Source organism: Bombina bombina, chromosome 4, assembly GCF_027579735.1.
Source record: "Bombina bombina isolate aBomBom1 chromosome 4, aBomBom1.pri, whole genome shotgun sequence".
Classification (NCBI taxonomy): domain Eukaryota; kingdom Metazoa; phylum Chordata; class Amphibia; order Anura; family Bombinatoridae; genus Bombina; species Bombina bombina.
In genome coordinates this window covers 788,141,009-788,156,164 of record NC_069502.1, presented here as the reverse complement: position 1 = coordinate 788,156,164, position 15,156 = coordinate 788,141,009, and the positions used below count along the sequence as shown (strand labels likewise).

Below are 15,156 nucleotides of genomic sequence, written 5' to 3'. Positions count from 1 at the left end.
AAAGCATTATCTAACACTTGCCATAAACTTAAAAGAGACACTCAAGTCAAACTGAAACTTTCATGATTCAGATAGAGCAGCAATGTTAAATAATTTTCCAATTTACTTCCATTAACAAAATGTGCAATCTTTTTATATTTACACTTTTTGAGTCACCAGCTCATACTGAGCATGTGCAAGAATTCACAGTATATACGTATATACATTTGTGATTGGCTGATGGATATCACATGATACTTACAGGAGTGGAAATAGACATAACTTTGAAATTTGTTAGAAAAAAAAATTAAAAATTAAAATCTACTACTCATTTGAAGTTCAGACTAAGGGCTCCATTTATTAGGCAGCAGATTCTGGTTCGGAGGCCCATCATTTAAGGATCGTCTGAAGCGGAAGTCAAGAAGCAGCGGTCATAAGGATAAGGAGGTGGCGGATTGAAATCATCCCGATAAGATACGATCGGGATGATTGACAGCCCCTGCAAGCTGCCAATTGGCCGTCAGTGAGCAGGGGGCAGCATTGCACACGTATATCACTAGAAATGCTTGTGCAATGATAAATGCCAACAGCGTATGCAGTCGGTATTTAGTGATGTCTAGCAGACATGATCCGCTAAAGCAAATCATGTCCGTTTGACATTTAGTAAATTTACCCCATAGTGCTATTGCATTGTCTTTTTATCATGCATTTGTTTATTATACAGATCTATTTTATGATTATTAACATATACAGACATAACACATTATCAGTAGGGGGATCTAAAACCAATAATCCTATAGGAGGGAAAGTTTCATTCAGGGCAGCAACAAAATGTAATATTTTAAAGAGACATAAAACCCCAAATTTAGATAGAGCATACAATTTCAAACAACTTTCCAATTTACTTATATTGTGTAATATGCTTTGTTCTTTGGTAGCCTTGGTTGAAGAAACAGCAATGCACATGGGTGAGCCAATAGCATGAGGCATATATGTAAGCCTACCTAGGTATTTTTTTTAAAACAAAGGATACTAAGAGAACTAAAGAAATCAGATAATATAAGTAAATTGGAAAGTTATTTAAAACTGCATGCTCTAACAAAATCACATAAGAAAAAAAAAAAAAAAACTTGAGTTTCACATCCCTTAACCCCTTGAGTGCCAACGACGGCTCCGAGCCGTCGCAGTGTTTCCCACTCGGGTTCCAACAACGGCTCAGAGACGTCTCTAGCACTCTCCCACCTTAAGGGAAATCTGGGAGCTTCCACCCACTCCTACCCCGGCGATCGGGCCTGCATAGTGACAGGCATCGCCGGGGCTTCACGTTATGCGCAGTGACATCACGCGCAATGACTTGACGTCACTGCGCAACTTTATTTAAAATGAACAATGATAAGTATAGGAGCAGGGGGGAATGCATTGAAGCCTGTATCTCAGGCATCTAAGCAGCTACAGACCCCCAAGACCCACCGTTGGAGAGTGTAAGTCTTTGGGATCTGGGGAAAAAAAGATAAAAAAAAAAATAAAAAAAAATATTTAAAAAAATAAAAAACCTTAAAACAGCTTAGCACCCAAAGGGTTAAAAAAATGTCAACAAGAGAAAATGATGCAAAGACTCTGTGGATAAAATCTTGATATGCCTTAATCCAGGGCTTGATAAACCCAGGAGCCACTGGCTCCTAGAATTTTATTTTTCCATATAAGTTATAAACAATTCCCACTGTCTGGCTCCTAAAAATATATCTGGCTCCTAAATATTCTTACTAGCTCCTAATTTTTAAACAGATTTGTCAAGCACTGCTTTAATCTAAATCTCACTTTTGTGTGCCTGTGGGACTCTTCATATAGCAAAGACCAATGCAAACATACTATGTTACTGAAAGACAAATCCAGTCAACATCAGTTTCATTTATTGTCACTACCACAGAATACCAGAAACAATATTTTACACAACAAATATTTTGTAAAAGGAGGGGGGGGGGAGTTATTACTAAGAAAAACAGTGATACCTTAAACTCTATGCTTTATGACGGTAAAACCTTATCACACAAGGTAACGAAACCTCATTTTAACATACACACTCATTCAAATAGGTCAAAGCTTGCTATATTAGTTTCTTGACAGATCACACTTCAGAATTAAGACAGTAAGTGTACGCCGTCGGGGAAACACTGACTCATGGCTTCTAAGGAAAAAAAAAAAGTACTTTGATTTCTCTGCATTTATAAAGAGCTTTCTAAAAAGTACAGAAGAAACTATACGACAGTCATGCCCTCTATAAATATTGTTTCAGATGCTGTTACTGAAGCTCCAAGTAAAATAGGCATGGACCAATTTTTGGAATTCGGTAAACATTTGCTAAACGAATGCTATCAAAATAAGATATCAATATTAACATTGAGCAATGATACCTTTTTATTGGACTAATGATACATTTATAAGTTGACAAGCTTTTCGGAAGAGTTCCTTCATTTCTCAAGTCTGAAGCAATACTGAATGACAAATATGGCAGCAGGTAGTGGCATGGTTCTTTTTTGGTGCCAGATATATCTGGCACCAAAAAAGAACCGAATGCCACTGCCTGCAGCCATATTTGGCATTCGTTTACAATGACGATTTTTTTTAAAAAAAATTGCCCATGCTTGTCTTACTTGGAGCTTCAGTAATAGTATCTGAAACAATATTTATAGACGGCAGGACTGTCGTTTAGTTTCTTCTCGGGAATGCGCATTGTGGTCTACATAGAAAGCGGGTGGGACTGCTCTATATACGTCATGGAGGCTAAAAAGCAGGAAATATAAGGAGGACAGAGGAAGAACACGTCACAGGTGTAAATAAAAGATATTTTTTATAAAGATAAAGTTATTTATAAACATAAATATGGGATTCACTGGTTTTAAATAGCATAAATTTACCATCACTTTAATTTTCTTGCTAAATTACAGATTTTTTTTTTTTATAATTTGAGTATTTGTTTTAGGATTTGCAATAAAGCATTCAATTATAGCCAATTTACTTTATGGTCAGTACAATATTGCAACAGAAGAAGAGGACAAGGTACATGAAACATCAACCTTAAATCAGCAATTCCACATTATTTCAATTTAAAGGGACATAATGCTCATATGCTAAACCACTTGAAACTGATGCAGTATAATTGTAAAAAGCTGACAGGAAAATATCACCTGAGCATCTCTATGTAAAAAAGGAAGATATTTTACCTTACAATTTCCTCAGCTCAGCAGAGTAAGTTCTGTGTAAAAAGTTATACTCAGCTGCTGCTCAGCTGCAGGAAAAAAAAAATGAAGAAATGAACAGCAGCCAATCAGCATCAGCAGTGCTGAGGTCATGAACTCTTTTACTGTGATCTCATGAGATTTCATTGTAAACTTCCTTACACTGAATAGGGAAATAACATGAGAGTGCATGAGGCTCAACCCTTCGGCTGTCCCGGGACAGACATACTGATTTGCTGCTTAGTAGTCCTTTACAATGGGATGTGGCTGCTGAGAAACTTTTGAGGTAAAATAACTTTCTTTTTTACATAGAGATGCTCAGGAGATATTTTCTAGTCAGCTTTTTACAGCTATACTGCATCACTTTCAAGTGTTTAAACATTTGGGTATTATGGCCCTTTAAGCTGAATAGGGAAAAAAAGATGTGTGCACGTAAGCTCACTCCCTTAGCTGTCCTGGGACAGACATACTGATTTGCTGCTTAGAAGTCCTTTACAATGGGATGTGGCTACTGATGAATTTATGAGGCAAAATATCTTTTTTTTTTTACATAGAAATGTTCAGGTGATATTTTCTAGTCAGTTTTATACAGCTATGCTGTATCACTTTCAACTGTTTCAACATTTGGGTATCATGGCCCTTTAAGTAAACTTAAAATAGCATAACACCGTAGAAGTAGAATTAGCTAAATTAAGAAATATATAATAAAAAGACAAAAGCAAGAACATTCACTTTGAAACATATTTTTTTTCTCACAAATTTCAAAGTTTTAGGTTATCTCCATGCCCCCAGTATCATGTGACAAGCTATCATAGTCTCATATCCATGCACAGTAGCACCTGGCACACCATAAAGTTAGCAAGACTGTGCGCAATTGGATAATAGAAGTAAACCAGATTTTTATTTTTTTTTTATATTCTGTGTGTATATCATGAAAGTTTCATTTTCATTTTAGTTTCTCTTAAACAGGACATTAAACACTACATACATTTCATGCACCTCTCTCTAATTATGGGTGCCACCATTTTGGAACCTAGGTTACACTGCAGCTATCTGAAGCAGAGTTGCTGCAAACACCTCAGCACTGGAATGTAGTGAAAGCTAGATTTCAACATGGTGGCACCCATGTCTAGAGGAAGACAGGGATTAACCCTTTCGTGACAGGGTTAAAGTGCCTACATCGGAACAACTGAGATTTCAATTATTGGATCGCATCTGGGGGGCGTCCCTACAATCCTAGGAACGCCCTCCAGACCGCAATTAAATCCTTGAAGCACAGAAGGCTTCAGGACAGCCGTTAGCTATGACGTTCTATTCCGTCATAACGGCTTTAAAGCCCAGTCTAATTATGACAGAATAGAACGTCATAACGGCTTTAAAAGGTTAACCTCATTATTATGCTTATAAAATGTATTTAGTTTTTAATGTCCCTTTACATTTAAAGGAAGTTAGATAAATGAAAACTACAGGGGGGGTACTCATTCTTAGCATGCAAAAACAAGAATACAATTTTAAACAACATAACAAGATTATCAGTGGCTCATTAGGGTATCATTCACTGGGCTATACTAATGCTGACTAAGTGCTGGATACGCCTCCCCCCCCCCCCCCAAGAGGAATAATTATTAGACTTAAAAGTAAGCTTCTATTTTAAGTGGTTATTTTATTGGGTTATTATGCTGTACAGTTGTAATTAACTCAGCAGATTTAATTTCCCTCCTGGTGCTTCTGCTTTTGTGTAATATGAGGTGTGGAGCATACACTGTCTATTACATTTCTAGTACATATGTTGTATATGCATGGCATACATTAGATCCGGCTTCCTCCAATCGTTGTGTGCCACACGAGCTGGACTCCGAAGGAGGCAAACAACGATTGGAGGAAGCCAAATTCGTCATTGATCTGCTAAAGAAAGCAGGAGCTGCGGGAGGAAGATCTGTGTCAGGTTTACCATAAAACAAAGGTAAGTATTATAAAAAATAAGCGTCTTTGTAAAGTTTAATGAATGAAAGTGCAACTGTTTTTATAATCCCTTTAACCCCTTAGTGACCAGAGCACTTTTCCATTTTCTGTCCGTTTGGGACCAAGGCTATTTTTACATTTTTGCGGTGTTTGTGTTTAGCTGTAATTTTCTTCTTACTCATTTACTGTACCCACACATATTATATACCGTTTTTCTCGCCATTAAATGGACTTTCTAAAGATACCATTATTTTCATCCTATCTTATAATTTATGATAAAAAAAATGATAAAATATGAGGAAAAATTGAAAAAAACACACTTTTTCTAACTTTGACCCCCAAAATCTGTTACATATCTAAAACCACCAAAAAACACCCATGCTAAATAGTTTCTAAATTTTGTCCTGAGTTTAGAAATACCCAATGTTTACATGTTCTTTGCTGTTTTTGCAAGTTATAGGGCCATAAATGCAAGTAGCACTTTGCTATTTCCAAACCATTTTTTTCCAAAATTAGCGCTAGTTACATTAGAACACTGATATCTTTCAGGAATCCCTGAATATCCCTTGACATGTATATATTTTATTTTAGTAGACATCCCAAAGTATTGATCTAGGCCAATTTTGGTATATTTCATACCACCATTTCACCTCCAAATGCGATCAAATACAAAAAATTGTTCACTTTTTCACAAATTTTTTCACAAACTTTAGGTTTCTCACTGAAATCATTTACAAACAGCTTGTGCAATTATGGCATAAATGGTTGTAAATTCTTCTCTGGGATCCCCTTTGTTCATAAATAGCACACATATATGGCTTTGGCGTTGCTTTTTGGTAATTAGAAGGCCGCTAAATGCCACTGCGCACCACAAGTGTATCATGCCCAGCAGTTAAGGGGTTAATTAGGGAGCTTTTAGGGAGCTTGTAGGGTTAATTTTAGCTTTAGTGTAGTGTAGTAGACAACCCCAAGTATTGATCTAGGCACATTTTGGTATATTTCATGCCACCATTTCACCGCCAAATGCGATCAAATTAAAAAAAACGTAAAATTTTTCACAATTTTAGGTTTCTCACTGAAATCATTTACAAACAGCTTGTGCAATTATGGCACAAATGGTTGTAAATGCTTGTCTGGGATCCCCTTTGTTCAGAAATAGCAGACATATATGACTTTGGCGTTGCTTTCTGGTAATTAGAAGGCCACTAAATCCTGTTGCGCCTCACACGTGTATTATGGCTAGCAGTGAAAGGGTTAATTAGGGAGTTTGTAGTGAGCTTGCAGGGTTAATTTTAGCTTTAGTGTAGAGATCAGCCTCCCATCTGACACATCCCACCCCCTGATCCCTCCCAAACAGCTCCCTTCCCTCCCCCACCCCACAATTGTCCCCGCCATCTTAAGTACTGGCAGAAAGTCTGCCAGTACTAAAATAAAAGGGTTTTAAAAAAAAAATGATTTTTTTTTTTAGCATATTTACATATGCTACTGTGTAGGATCCCCCCCCTTAGCCCCCAACCTCCCTGATCCCCCCCAAAACCGCTCTCTAACCCTCCCCTCTGCCTTATTGGGGGCCATCTTGGGTACTGGCAGCTGTCTGCCAGTACCCAGTTTACAATAAAAAGTGCTTTTTTTGTCTTTGGTTTTTTTTTTTTCTGTAGTGTAGCTTCCCCCCCCCCCCCCCCCCCACAGACAAACCCCCACCACCTTGCTGATTATTTAATGATTTTAATGATTTAATGATTTGCTGATTTTTTATCTTTTTATTTTCAAATTTTCTGCAGTGTAGCGGTTCCCACCCGCTCCCTCCCCGTGCACGCGCCCGCCCCCACCCTCCCGTGCGCGCCCCCAGCCACCCCTGCCCACGATCCCGCCCCCCTTCACATCCACATGGCCATCGATGGCCGCCACCCGCCTCCCGGTCCGGCTCCCACCCACCAACGCAGGTAGCCACCGATCTCCGGTGCAGAGAGGGCCACAGAGTGGCTCTCTCTGCACCGGATTACTTAAAAAGGTTATTGCAGGATGCCTCCATATCGAGGCATCACTGCAATAACCGGAAAGCAGCTGGAAGCGAGCAGGATCGCTTCCAGCTGCTTTCCACACTGAGGACGTGCAGGGTACGTTCTCAGGCATTAACTGCCTTTTTTCTGAGGACGTACCCTGCACGTCCTCAGTCGTTAAGGGGTTAAAGACATGGTTAGTAGCAGAATTAAAGAGACATGAAACCCAAATATGTTCTTTTCATGATTCAGAAAGAACATGTGATTTTTAACAACTTTCCAATTTACTTTTAACTAATTTACTTCATTCTATTGGTATCCTTAGTTTAAAAGCATACCTAGGTAGGCTCAGGAGCAGCAATGCATTACTAAGAGTTAGCTATTGATTGGTTTATGCATATAACTGCTCCTTCAACAAAGAATGCCAAGAAAATGAGGCAAGTTTGATAGAAATAAATTGGAAAGTTGTTTACACCCTTAAAGTGAATGTCAATTTTGATGCTAAAGTGCACGGTTTTTAAAAATTTTATTAAAAACAGGGTCACTTTAATTCATCAAAATTTATATTTCACTCCTGTTGAGAGAGAAAAAAAACAAAAAAAAAAAAAAACAAAAAAAAAAAAAAAAACTTACCTTTTAATCTTCACAGCAGCTCCAACTTCCTCCCGTCGTCGCAAGCCATTTCTGACTTCAGAAATGATGGATAGGTCATCCTCCAATCGGTGTCTGATTCAACGCCGTGATTGGAGGAAGCCGGATTCCTCATTTTAGACCCAGGAAGAGGCTTTGCAACGGGCGGAGGAAGCTGGAGCTGCTGTAAAGATTAAAAGGTAAGTATTTTTTCACAGCAGGAGCGAAATGTAAATTTTGATGAATTAAAATGCCCCTGTTTTTAATCAAATTTTTAAAAACCGGGCACTTTAGCATCAAAATTGACATTCACTTTAACAATCAACATATCCTGTAATCCACGGTCGTTTTACTAGCGCAGCATCAGCAACTTCCTGGGGCATGCAGATATAGCGCAGTCTTGACAATATCAGCAAGACCTGCGCTATGCACGTGTGAACGAACGCCGACATGCAGTGCATGTTGGTGGTCATTAAGGTGTTAACATCACATTTACTGTTTAAATCAAAAGAGAAAAAAAATGGGTTTCATGTTCCTTCAAGCAACAGAGGATTAAGTGAGTTGCATTCCCTGACCTGGTCTGTATAGTGCAGTAATGGCAAACCTTGGCTCTCAAGATGTTTCAGAACTACATTTCCCATGATGCTCACGCACTCTGAAGACCAGTCGAGCATCATGGGAAATGTAGTTCTGAAGCATCTGGAGGGCCAAGGTTCACATCACTGGTATAGTGCCTATAAAACGGTGCATACCTGCAGCTGTATCCGGTTACCCGCAGTATGGATATATAAGTGGAAGTAAGACTACAGGCACACACACTTGAACTTTTCACCATTTCCTGTCACTCAGGTTAACCACAAGATCTGGTTTAATACTGAACAGTTCAGCAAATGTAAACTATACTAACGTGCAGCTATAATTTACAAAACACATATATATTGCATAATGTAACAAAAGGTTGTGCAATAAACAGATACAAATTTTATTATTAGATAATTTTACCTGAATACTGACAAATTTTAGCTGGGTAGTAAGCAAAATCAGCCAGGTGGTGCACCCATTCAAAAGGGCCTGGGGGATAAATATATACACACACAACTTTTTTACTGATTTTACTGACCACCGAGCTAAAATTGTAGCCAATATTAAGCTAAAATTTCTTAATATTTATAATAAAAAAAATTGCATTGCACAAATCATTAAATACATTTATGTTAAATAAGGCAATTAATTTGTTCTTTACAAAATATTACACATGGTTAGTTTACCTGCTCTCATCAAAGGTAATCCTGAAAACCTGGCCTGTTGGGGAGGCCTGGGCACAGGTTTGAAAACCAGTGCCATTTGTGTTTTACATAATATTAAAGATAATTAAACATATAAAATGTATTTTGTTTCTTACACACTAGTCTCAGATTAATAAAATAAAGCAGTATGAATGGACTAGTATATTTTTTCTGTTTTTTTTTCCCTTTTTAAAAAGGGACAGCCTAGTCCAAAATAAACTTTCATGATTCAGATAGGGCATGAAATTTTAAATAACTTTTCAAATTTACTTTTATCACCAATTTTGCTTTGTTCTCTTGGTATTCTTAGTTGAAAGCTAAACCTAGGAGGTTCATGTGCTAATTTCTAAGACCTTGAAGGCTGCCCCTAATGTGAATGCATTTTGACCGTTTTTCACCACTAGAGGGTGTTAGTTCATGTGAGCCATATAGATAACATTGTGCTCACGCACGTGGAGTTACCTAGGAGTCAGCACTGACTGGCTAAAATGCAAGTCTGTCAAAAGAACTGAAATAAGGGGGCAGTGTTGGTTATGCAAAACTAAGGAATGGGTAATAAAGGAATGATCTATCTATTAAAACAATAACAATTCTGGTGTAGACTGTCCCTTTAAACTCCAGTGACATTTTCCACTAATCAATAAACAGCAAGCCTATCAAATATGTCATATTAGAATTTGGACAGAAATTATAGTTCACTTCAAAGGTTGCTTTTATTTGGTTCAACATCAAAAGATTCCCACCCTTTTCTTTAAGGCAGTTCAAAGATCATAAGACAGCACTATTATTTTTTTTGTTTTTTTTGGGGGGGGGGGGGAGTACAGCAAATCTAAGTGAGCTCCTATTAATGATAATGTTGAGTTGTATTTTTCAACACATTAAGGTGGAGACAATTATAATAGCGTCTCACAAATATTGCTCAATAACTGTCACCAACTGAATGTTAAGAAAGTTACTGTCTAGTGGCTTAAGAAACTCCAACAATTGGACTGTGAAACATTTGATTATTTTTATGCACATCAATAATATAAAATAGCTTAGTAAAATAACTATATATATATATATATATATATATATATATATATATATATATATATATATATATATATATATATATATATATATATATATATATATATATATATTTTTATTAATAATAATAATAATAATAAATATAACAACACCTCTGACAACACCTTTGTTTGTTTTTGTTTTTTAAAAGCTCAGGAGCGTGCATGAGTCTGGAGCACTATATTGCAGCAGTTTTGCAACAATGTTATCTATTTCCAAAAACACTAGATGGCAGCACTATTTCCTGTCATGTAGTGCTCCAGACACTTACCTAGAGATCTCTTTAACAAAGAATACTATGGAACAAAGAAACGTTGATAGAATAAAATTGCTCTGTCTATATCACAAAATATTTTTTTTTGGTTTTAGTATCACTTTAAGCATTTAAAAGAAAATATACACATACAATATATTTTCCAACCTAAAAAAATGTATATCTCTCTCTTTTCTATCTATCTCTCAGAGAGTTAAACACATAGTAAAACTATCACTCTGACTCGCAAAGCACTGATGATCCTGAGAGGAAACTGCCACTGACTGAATCCATAACAGTAGTTGCATGACTGTGTGCCTGAATGCCCCAGCGTCGGAGGATACTGAACGTGTGTGACCAAGAGTAGGGGGAGTGATGAAGGCGTGTGCCTGCGTGACCCAGAGTAGGGGGAGTGATGAAGGCGTGTGCCTGCGTGACCCAGAGTAGGGGGAGTGATGAAGGCGTGTGCCTGCGTGACCCAGAGTAGGGGGAGTGATGAAGGCGTGTGCCTGCGTGACCCAGAGTAGGGGGAGTGATGAAGGCGTGTGCCTGCGTGACCCAGAGTAGGGGGAGTGATGAAGGCGTGTGCCTGCGTGACCCAGAGTAGGGGGAGTGATGAAGGCGTGTGCCTGCGTGACCCAGAGTAGGGGGAGTGATGAAGGCGTGTGCCTGCGTGACCCAGAGTAGGGGGAGTGATGAAGGCGTGTGCCTGCGTGACCCAGAGTAGGGGGAGTGATGAAGGCGTGTGCCTGCGTGACCCAGAGTAGGGGGAGTGATGAAGGCGTGTGCCTGCGTGACCCAGAGTAGGGGGAGTGATGAAGGCGTGTGCCTGCGTGACCCAGAGTAGGGGGAGTGATGAAGGCGTGTGCCTGCGTGACCCAGAGTAGGGGGAGTGATGAAGGCGTGTGCCTGCGTGACCCAGAGTAGGGGGAGTGATGAAGGCGTGTGCCTGCGTGACCCAGAGTAGGGGGAGTGATGAAGGCGTGTGCCTGCGTGACCCAGAGTAGGGGGAGTGATGAAGGCGTGTGCCTGCGTGACCCAGAGTAGGGGGAGTGATGAAGGCGTGTGCCTGCGTGACCCAGAGTAGGGGGAGTGATGAAGGCGTGTGCCTGCGTGACCCAGAGTAGGGGGAGTGATGAAGGCGTGTGCCTGCGTGACCCAGAGTAGGGGGAGTGATGAAGGCGTGTGCCTGCGTGACCAAGAGTAGGGGGAGTGATGAAGGCGTGTGCCTGCGTGACCAAGAGTAGGGGGAGTGATGAATGCGTGTGCCTGCGTGACCAAGAGTAGGGGGAGTGATGAAGGCGTGTGCCTGCGTGACCCAGAGTAGGGGGAGTGATGAAGGCGTGTGCCTGCGTGACCCAGAGTAGGGGGAGTGATGAAGGCGTGTGCCTGCGTGACCAAGAGTAGGGGGAGTGATGAACGCGTGTGCCTGCGTGACCCAGAGTAGGGGGAGTGATGAACGCGTGTGCCTGCGTGACCAAGAGTAGGGGGAGTGATGAACGTGTGTGCCTGCGTGACCAAGAGTAGGGGGAGTGATGAACGTGTGTGCCTGCGTGACCCAGAGTAGGGGGAGTGATGAAGGCGTGTGCCTGCGTGACCCAGAGTAGGGGGAGTGATGAACGTGTGTGCCTGCGTGACCAAGAGTAGGGGGAGTGATGAACGTGTGTGCCTGCGTGACCAAGAGTAGGGGGATGATGAACGTGTGTGCCTGCGTGACCAAGAGTAGGGGGATGATGAACGTGTGTGCCTGCGTGACCAAGAGTAGGGGGATGATGAACGCGTGTGCCTGCGTGACCAAGAGAGAAACACTAAAACAAATGTGGGTTCCAGCCCTTCTAGGAGTATTTGTGACATACTGAGAAATCTAAAAGTGTGAGTTGCAAATATATTTATGTATGCATGGCTTGCAATGGTTACTGGAGATAGTAAATGTCTGAAGGTCATAGTATTTGGGGCTTCCTGTCCCTTTAAATCACTAAAATTGTCTTTTATTATTTGGATAGAACATACAATTTTAAACAACGTTCCAATTTACTTATATTATCTAATTTGCTTCATTCTCTTGTTATACTTTACCGAATGAACAGCATTGCACTACTGACAGCTAGCTAAACACATTTAGTTAGTCAATCACAAGAGACAAAATGTGTGCAGGTATTTACCAGGCAATCCCTCTCAGAACAAGAGAAACGGCAAAACCCCAGACGTACGTTTCGGCCTAGTATGTGAGGTGCAGCCACATCCCTCTAGACACAATGAGCAACGGGTCCACGTCTGGATTCCTGCATCACACTTAGGGAGACTTCCCTAAGAGTCATAATTTCATAATTGCTTTCTGATTAGTGTCTAAATGTAGCCACCAATCAGCAAACGCTACCCAGGTGCTAAACTAAAAATGGGCCGGCTCCCACTCTTACATTCAAATAAAGATACCAAGAGAACGAAGAAAATGTCATAATAGGAGTAAATTAGAACGTTGCTGCTCTATCTGAATCGTGAAAGTTTAATTATGACTAGACTATTCCTTTAACAAGGGATACCAATATAATTAAACACATTTGAAAATAGAAGTGAATTTAAAATGGTCTTAAAATGACATGTTCCATCTGAATCTAGTTAAAGGATTAGTCTAAAATTAAACTTTCATGATTCAAATAGAGCATGCAATTTTAAGCAACTGTTTAATTTACTCCTATTATCAATTTTTCTATAGTCTCTTGCTATCTTTATTTGAAAAAGCAAGAATTTAAGCTTAGGAGCCAGCCCATTTTTGGGTCAGCACATGGATAGCACTTTCCGATTGGTGTCTAAATGTAGCCACCAATCAAGCAAGCGATACCCAGGTGCTGAACCAAAAATGGTCCGGCTCTTATGATTACATTCAAATAAAGATAGCAAGAGAACAAAGAAAAATGGATAATAGGAGTAAATTAGAAAGTTGCTTAAAATTGCATGGTCTAGCTGAATCATGAGTTTAATTTTGACTAGACTGTCCCTTTAACAAACTGAGTATTAAAGTGTATTTACATATATATTAGCTAATTTTTGTGTCTGTAAGTACAGTACTAATTATTTTGCCGGTGTTTATCAAGCACAAAAGTATAAGCGTCATACTAGCTAAAAGGTTTTTAATCAGGGCTCGACAAACCCAGTAGCAAGGGAGCCACTGGATCCTAGAATGTTACCTCTAGCTCCTAACTATTTGGGGTATTGTCCATATATCTATATACAAATACCACTGTCTGGCTCCTAAATTTTAAACAGATTTATTGAACCCTGTTCAAAAATTATCTTTTACTTCTATTTTTTCCAAATAATGTATCCTTACTGAGGCCTCTCTTTACGGCCTCCTAAAAAAAAAAAAAAGCCTCCAACAAGGTTGAGTGCTGCATGATGAATTTATGTGCAGCGTTACTCTATCTGAATGTCTACAAGCCTGCTAGCAATGTGTGATTCTGTGTGCATATTACAATGCTATGCAGTCATTTTTCAATCCTGTATATCTTAAAGGGATATGAAACCCAAACATTTTCACTTGTGATTCAGACAGAGCAAACAATTTAAGTTTCCAGTTTACTTCTATTATCAAATTTGCTTCACTACCATGTTATTTTTTTGTTGAAAAGATACTTGGGTAGGTGTTTGGCGCACTAAATGGCAGGAAATAGTGCTATAATCTAGTGTGCTTGCAAATGGATAACATACTTGCAAACCGGCTGTCATATTAGTGCTCCAGCAACATGTACTCCTTTGAGCTTACCTCCATGCTTTTCAACAAAGGATACCAAGAGATCAAATGCAATCAAAAATTAGTAGGTTGTTTAAAATTGTATGCTGTATGAATCATGAAAGTAAAAATGTGGGTTTCATGTCCCTTTAAAAAAAAAAAAAATATATATATAATATATATACATACATACACACACACACAGGTAGCCCTCAGTTTACGCGGGGGTTAGGCGTAAAAAAAAACGTAAATTGAAACCCAGTTTATAATGTAAGTCAATGGGAAGTGAGGGAGTTAGGTTCCAGGCTCCTCTCAAAATTGTCATAAGTAACACCTAAAACATTATTTTTAAAGCTTTGAAATGAAGACTTTAAATGCTAAACAGCATTATAAACCTAATAAAATAATCACACAACACAGAATATATAATTAAACGAAGTTAAATGAACAAAAACATTTGCTAAACAGCATTATAAACCTAACGAAATAATCACACAACACAGACTTCACTTTTTCATTTTTCTGCAAACAGTTCTTTCTATGCATTCTAATCTGGACTGATTTATAGACAGGAAGATCTTGTTCCTTTGAAATCTGCTCGATAGCTCAGGTCTGGTTAAACTGATTAATTTCAGCTTGCTTGGCTTTGCTGCAACAAGCGGACAGCTCCACCTACTGGCTATTTTAATAAATGCACTGCTTCTCAATAGTCACATGACTGGAAAAAAAGGTTGTTATTCTGAAACGGTGTAAATTGAACCGTTGTAAAACGAGGGCCACGTGCGTGTGTGTGTGCGTGCGTGCGCGTGCGTGCGTGTGTGTATATATACACACACACACACATATATATACACACACAAACACACACATGTATGTCAGTTTGCAGATCACAATGATTATGGATATATGTAAGTTTGCAGGTTAAAATTGACACATATGATAAATTGTTGTGATTAAAAAAAAATATATATATTTTTTATTTTTATTTTTTTTTATTTTTTTACTCACAACA

The 15,156-nt window shown here is 39.0% G+C and overlaps 1 protein-coding gene across 1 annotated transcript in view; it reads right to left on the bottom strand.

Annotated features, from left to right (window-relative positions):
• IGF2R (insulin like growth factor 2 receptor) overlaps window positions 1-15,156 on the bottom strand; it is a gene marked incomplete in the record, with an annotated part of 598,770 nt that overhangs the window by 582,628 nt on the left and 986 nt on the right.